This window comes from Schistocerca gregaria, chromosome 10 (genome assembly GCF_023897955.1).
Source record: "Schistocerca gregaria isolate iqSchGreg1 chromosome 10, iqSchGreg1.2, whole genome shotgun sequence".
NCBI classification, from domain to species: Eukaryota; Metazoa; Arthropoda; class Insecta; order Orthoptera; family Acrididae; genus Schistocerca; species Schistocerca gregaria.
Window position 1 is genome coordinate 36,198,012 of NC_064929.1, and position 6,652 is coordinate 36,204,663.

The following is a 6,652-nucleotide window of genomic DNA, read 5'->3' on the forward strand; positions in this document are numbered from 1 at the left end:
TGTGACGTTAGGAAAACATTAGGAAGCATGGAGAGATTCTGTATGGGACCAACCAACCTAAACGAGTACTGTGTGATCTGCTACCCAGCAGGTATCCAACGAGGCAGCACGTCTAGCTCAGTCGGAAGAGAATGAGCACAGTGTCGTGGGTTCAAGCCCTACGCTTGGCGGAACAGAATTTTTTTCCGCTGCAGATGTAAATTACCAATTTTCTGATTAACGTGATGCAATGGAAATAGCAACTTTAAAATTTGCCTACGTCTCCATCAGTCGCAAGAAAACTGTATTTGAAGGTGAAGGTGATTTTGTAGACATGTGTGAAAGCCATGTTCTGAAGTGCAAGTGGTTTTGTTTGGAGAGAACATCGGCTACGTGTCAGATGTGTAGCCAAGCAGTAATGGGTCGCCATAGCTGCAAATATTAGTCGAAACTATTAAGTGTTGTCAGTTGAAGTCTGATGATTCAGACGACCGTACGGACGAAGTTCGTAAAAGTTCCGCTAGGCCGCGCCTCTTTAGCTCAGTGGTAGAGCACTGGTCTAGTAAACCAGGGGTGGTGAGTTCCATCCTCACAGGAGGAAGACGAATTTTGGAAATCAGTTGCGCGTCATGGCCGTATAGCAAACAGTATCTGTGATGACGAACAATTAGCGACAGGCGTTTTATTAAGAATTACTCTCAGATGTGATTAAGGCGAATGGCGTTTCGAGATGAGTCGTATATAAATTATACTTGGTCGTCAGTGACCGTGTGGCCTAATGGATAAGCCGTCGGACTTCGGTTCCGAAGATTGCAGGTTCGAATCCTGTCACCGTCGTGTTTCTCCAGTTCTGAAAAAGATACATACGGTTTTAATGTAGGAATTGTCATGGCCGTATAGCAAACAGTATCTGTGATGGCGAATGGCGCTGATAAAGCATTCGCCAAAGTGGTACGGCTTCCGTCTTTGGTGGAACTCGAGAGAGTTGCGCCCTTCGAGGATTGATTTCCGCAATCGTCGAAGCGATAGGTTTAGCAGCAGCAGCAGCAGCAGCAGCAGTTCCAGTAGCGTTTCCCGTCGCAGTTCCAGTGGTTCCAGCATTTCCAAAAGTTCTGGCAGCGCAGGCACCAGTGTCAGCAGCAGCTGCAGCAGCCTCCGCCCCCGCAGCACGACTCCTGTCGCCGGTGCAGCCCTTCCTGCTCGGTTTTCTCGTCGCCGGCTGACGCAGTCTGCCCCGTTCGTCGTCATCGCCGCCGCCTCCGCCAGCCCGCCGCCGAGCCCGTCCTCCTCCGCCACCGCAGCAGCAGGGCGGGGCCCCGGACCCCGCTCCCCGCCGTCGCAGCAGCAGCCGCCGCCGCCGTCATCACCTTCCTGGACTTGTGCAGTGTAGTGTAGTGTTTGTCTTCGTTGTCTGTCATCCTTAGTGTTTCTTTTTCCCTCATCCCGTTCAGTTGTTGCATTTCACCATTACCATCCCTACCACCACCGCCTCTATCACAGCCATCACTTACACCTCCCCCTCAGCAGCTGCCACCACCATTACTTGGTGTGCTCAAACACCCCCCGCCTCCTACATCCCACCCCTCCTCACCCTTCCCTCCCCAGCTCCCTTTGTCGCTCCTTCTCCCCCAACCACCTCACCTGACCCCTTCCCTCCACTCCCCCACGCCACTTCATCCGCTCGTGCAGCCCCCGCCCGGGTTGTGGCTCGGAGAGCCACCACCCGTGCCGCACCTTCACCAGCACCAGCACCAGCACCTGCACCTGCGCCCACACCTGCATCATCTGCAGCGCCGGCCCCAGCACCACTGCCGGGACCTGCCTCCCCCCAACATCTCCAGGTTGCTCCTGTACCCCGCCCCTCTTCCCATCCTGTAAAACGACCAAGTGGCACCCCTGCCTACTCCACTCCCAAGAAATAACAGCCCCTTCCCCCTCCTCCCCCCAAAGATGCCATGGATGTCTCCCCACCCGCCCTTTCTACCGCTTCCTCTACCACCCCCTCCTACAGATACCTCCTTTCGCGGCCAGATCCCTCTCTCCTGGAGGCCCGCAACCTCACCTTGCTCCTCCGCCAACACTTTCCTGGCGCCCCTATCTCCCTTCTCACCCCCCGTAGGGACTCCGTCTTTATCACCTCCTATAGCCCTACCCTCCACACCGACATCCTATCCCGCATCCCCATTACCCGATTCGGCCCCAATGCCTCTCTCGCCCCTGCTCCTTCCCCTTCCTCATCCCGTCAACACCAACCCCCGCGTCGCCCGCCAACCCTCACCACCGTGATCACTCGGCTTAGTCCGACGATCACGGAGGAGGAGGTGTTGGCAGAGCTTAAGGCGCATCCCTACCTCGATGTTCGTGCCATTCGCCGGATCCACAACCCTGCCGGCCCCACCCGCCTTATGTGGGATTTTTCTGAGCACGCTCCTTCGATCGACCTTCTCCTCAAGGAGGGTGCCCTCCTCCTCAACCGCCGCTACAAGGTCGACCCTTCCCTCTCCCCTCCCCAGTCCATCCGATGCCAGAGGCGCCTGCGCTATAATGCACACCAAACATCTGAGTTCCGCGAGGCCCCTGTCTGCCCGCACTGCAAGCAAGCGCACTTCCTCCGGCAGTGCCCCAACCTTCTGTCCCCTCCATCCTGCAACACCTGTAACCTCCCTCACCCCACATACTCCCAGAAATGCAAGGCTCCACCAGCCCCTTCCACTCCTGAATTCACCGTCCCTGTCCGCCCTCTGGATGACACTACCCCCCTGGTAACTCCCTTCTCCCCCCCCCCCCACTGCCGAGGACATCATCCGCTTTGTCACCATTGTCCTCCGAAACGTCCATCCTTTTCAGCGCCCCCACACCCTCCAGCAGAAATCTCTCGCCGCACGCTCCATGTTCCATCTCAATACCTATGCCACCTACTCCCATAACCAGGCCCACTTCACCTTCTCCCATCTTGACACCCTCGTCTAAATTCCCATCATGGCGCGACAGCAACGTTTCTTGTTCAATAACATCCGCTCCCTTCCTGTCAACAAGAACCTCCTTCTGCATACACTCACGACCCACTGCGTTGCTGCCTTCCTCCTGAACGAAACCTTTCTCCAGCCCCACATCACCGTCCACACCTCCCCCTACCTCCTTCATCGCTCCGACAATCCCCTCCCAATAGCGCGTGGTGGAGTCGCCATTGGCCACCACCGCCAGATCCCTGTTCGGCTCCAAACCCCTGCCTCCTGACCCCACAGAACATCTGATCCTCAGCCTCTTCTTCCCCGGCCTCACCATTACCTGTGCCACCATTTATGTCCGCTCCACTGCCCCTATTCCTTTCGACTTCCTTTCCCACATCGACCGTACCTTCTCCTCCTACGTGATTGCCGCCGACCTTAACATCCATAGTCGCTCCGCTGCCCAGCTACGGCGGTGGCATCGGTTCCTCGCCACCCTGCAAGGAGATGTCCTTCCTCTTCCCCAACACACCCGCCCTGAATCCAATACCACTCCCGATGTTGTCCTGGCCTCCCCCAACCTCCTTGGCCGCATAGCGGTGGACGTCCTTGATCCTATTGGCAGTGACCATCTCCCTGTCCTCCTTATCATATCTGACGGTCGTTGCCCCCGTCCCGACCATCGCCTTGACCCACCCCCCAAGTATGTCCATGATTACTCCCGTGCCGACTGGAATGCCTACCGGAATACCCTTACTGCCCGAGTCGATAGCCACCCCCTCACCTACCACCAACCTGATGACATCACCCATGCCGCGTCCTTTCTCCAGCAGACCTTGTCTGAGGACGTGGAGGCCCACATCCCTACCGTCGCTGTCCACCCACACCGTCCCACTTTACCCCCACAGGCCGTTCTCCTCCTTCGAGAATCCCGTCATCTTTACTGTGCCTTCCTTCACACGCGTGACCGGGACACACTACGACGCCACCGGCAACTCCAGAGACACATCCGGAACTTGCTCACGGCTAAGAAACGCCGGGACTAGCGACAGACATGCACCCGTCTTAATGCTCTTAACTCCATAATGACCGTCCCTTTCCTGACAACCTTAGTAAGGCCAACCATTTTGCCTCCTACCTCACGGATATCTTTACCATCCCTGACGATCCCCAGTTCCATTATTCCCTCTTCCCCGATGTCCGTGATCGAACTGACACCTCTGTCCCTCCACTCGCTCCTGGCTTCCAATACTTGGACAACATTACACACACCGAACTCAATACCCCTATCACTACTCAAGACATCCTAGCTATACTCCGCACCAAACCGAACACCGCTCCTGGTCACGACCGTGTTACTTACCATCACCTCTGTGAAGCTCCCGCCTCCTTCCTCTCCACCCTGGCCAGACTGTACACTGTGGTCTTGTCCACCGACTTCTACCCCGACCTGTGGAAAGCCTCCCAGATCCTAATGTTCCTCAAACCTGATAAACCACCTTCTGCTGTCTAATCCTACCGTCCTATAAGCCTTACCTCGGTCTTCAGCAAGGTCCTGGAATCCATTCTTACCCGCCGCATCCACCAGCACCTCCACCAGCACCGCTTCCTTCCCTCCACCCAATGTGGCTTTCGGCCATCCTTCTCTGCCGATGACCTTCTCCTTCACCTCACTCACCTCCTCTCAGGACAACTCAACTCCCGTCGCTCTGCCATCTTTCTCTCCCTCGACCTTAAACGCGCATATGACCGTGTATGGCATTCTGGTCTCCTCTTCAAGCTCCAAACCTTTGCCCTTCCATAAACTACGTCCGTCTGGTCGCCTCCTTCATTTCCCACCGTTCTTCCTATGTCACCATCCACAACACGGATTCCTACCCCTCCGCCGGTGTGCCCCAAGGCTCCGTCCTTTCCCCTCTTCTTTACCTTCTTTATACGGCGGACATGCCTCCGCCTGCACCCCCCCACCTACACCTTCTCCAATACGCCGATGACACCGCCTTCCTAGCCCTCGCCCCCACTTTGCAACGCTCCCAGCACCTTCTCCAATCCCATCTTGACCAGTTCACCTCTTGGTGTAACCAGTGGTTGCTCAAGGTCAATCCTTCCAAGACCCAGGCAATCATCGTAGGCAAAACCACCCTTCTGTCTCCTTGATTTCTATCTTACCATTTATGGCCGTCCTATTAACCTCACCCCCACCCTCAAGTACCTTGGCGTCACTCTTGGTCGTCGCCTCTCCTGGACCCCTCATCTCCGGACAATCCAAGCCAAGGCACGCTCCCGACTCCGCCTCCTCAAGTTCCTCTCTGGCCGCACATGGGGTCTGGACCCGTCCACCGTCCTCCACACCTATAAATCCCTCATCCGTCCTATCCTTTGTTATGCCCATCCCGCCTGGATCTCCATCCCTCCTACCTTTTACCAATCCCTTCAAATCCTTGAACGCCATGCACTCCGCCTCGCCTATCGCATCAGCCTCCCTTCCCCCACGCGGATCCTCTATGACCTCATCCCCTTCCCACACCTCCTCCTTTTCCTCGAATGGATACGGATCCTCTACACCTCCCACAAGCTTGATCCTCCCCACCCGCTTGTCTCTCCCATCCTCTCCCACCCCAACCCACTGCCGCGCCTGTACTCCTGTATCCCACTCTCCACACCCTCTCCCAAGGTGGCTTCCGCCAACTCCCCCTCCCAGATAAAGCCCTCCTCCCCTCTATTTACCCCTCCTACCAACTTTGAGCCTTGCCTTCCCTCTCCTCTCCTTATCCTGTGGGCACCCTCTCTCCCTTCTCTCCTTCCCTTCTTCCCTCCCCTCCCCCTCTCCCTGGGCTTCTGCACACCACCCCTCCCTCACCATTCCTCTCCACATTGGCATCAACCCCTCCCCCATTCCCTCCTACCCTTGCCCCTTCTCTCTGGCAGGTCCCCGGCCTTACTCGTGTGACAAGTACATCACCAACCACCAGAGATTGTCACCGCAGTGCTTATGTGTTCTGTCGTCCCCCTAGTGATCCGTGTCTCTTGTTCCGTGCTCCATCGTTCATGTGTGCTACTTTGTATCTCTCCGTTATGTGCTGTGTGAATCACTTTTAACTTGACTGCTCCACAGTGAACGGCTTCTGTTATTTCACTCTGTTTTGTCTACTGTTTTTTAACCTCAATGTCTCTGTGTGTCTATTACTGCTTGTACTATGTTCATGTCTGTGGCCGAAGAGCGGCTGAGTTACGCCACTGCTGGCCTACCTATGTATAGGTATAAAATAACAATAAGGAAAAAAAAGTACGGCATAAGGTGGGAAGAGGCAGCCTGAATTACATTTTATAGATGTATTTCTCACAAATGTCTGAGCCTCTCGCGGTCGTCGTCGTCGTCGTCGTCGTCGTCATCGCCGCCGCCGCTTCTGCAGATGTAGCAAATGGCCATCGTAGCAAATGCGGCGAGGGACACCCTGCCATCGATTCTGAATGCGCAAAGTGTGTGGTCTTGTTTTCCTGTCTATGTTTCGTCGGTCTCGTAAGAGGTTGAATGTAACGAATGGGTGGGAAAGAGTAAGGGGCAGCTTCTGTGTGGAACGAAAACACAATTCCTCAGGGGGTGTGAGCGTTTCGAGATGAGTCGTATATACGTTTGTACTGGGTCGTCAGTGACCGTGTGGCCTAATGGATAAGGCGTCGGACTTCGGATCCGAAGATTGCAGGTTCGAATCCTGTTACGGTCG

At 55.6% G+C, this 6,652-nt stretch overlaps 2 non-coding genes across 2 annotated transcripts; both read left to right on the plus strand.

The window, feature by feature from the left end:
• The first annotated feature begins 508 nt into the window (after nucleotides 1-508).
• Nucleotides 509-580, plus strand: Trnat-agu (transfer RNA threonine (anticodon AGU)). The gene has a single exon. It is a non-coding gene; the product is annotated as a tRNA-Thr (tRNA).
• Nucleotides 581-6,579: 5,999 nt separating this feature from the next.
• Nucleotides 6,580-6,652, plus strand: Trnar-ucg (transfer RNA arginine (anticodon UCG)). The gene has a single exon. It is a non-coding gene; the product is annotated as a tRNA-Arg (tRNA).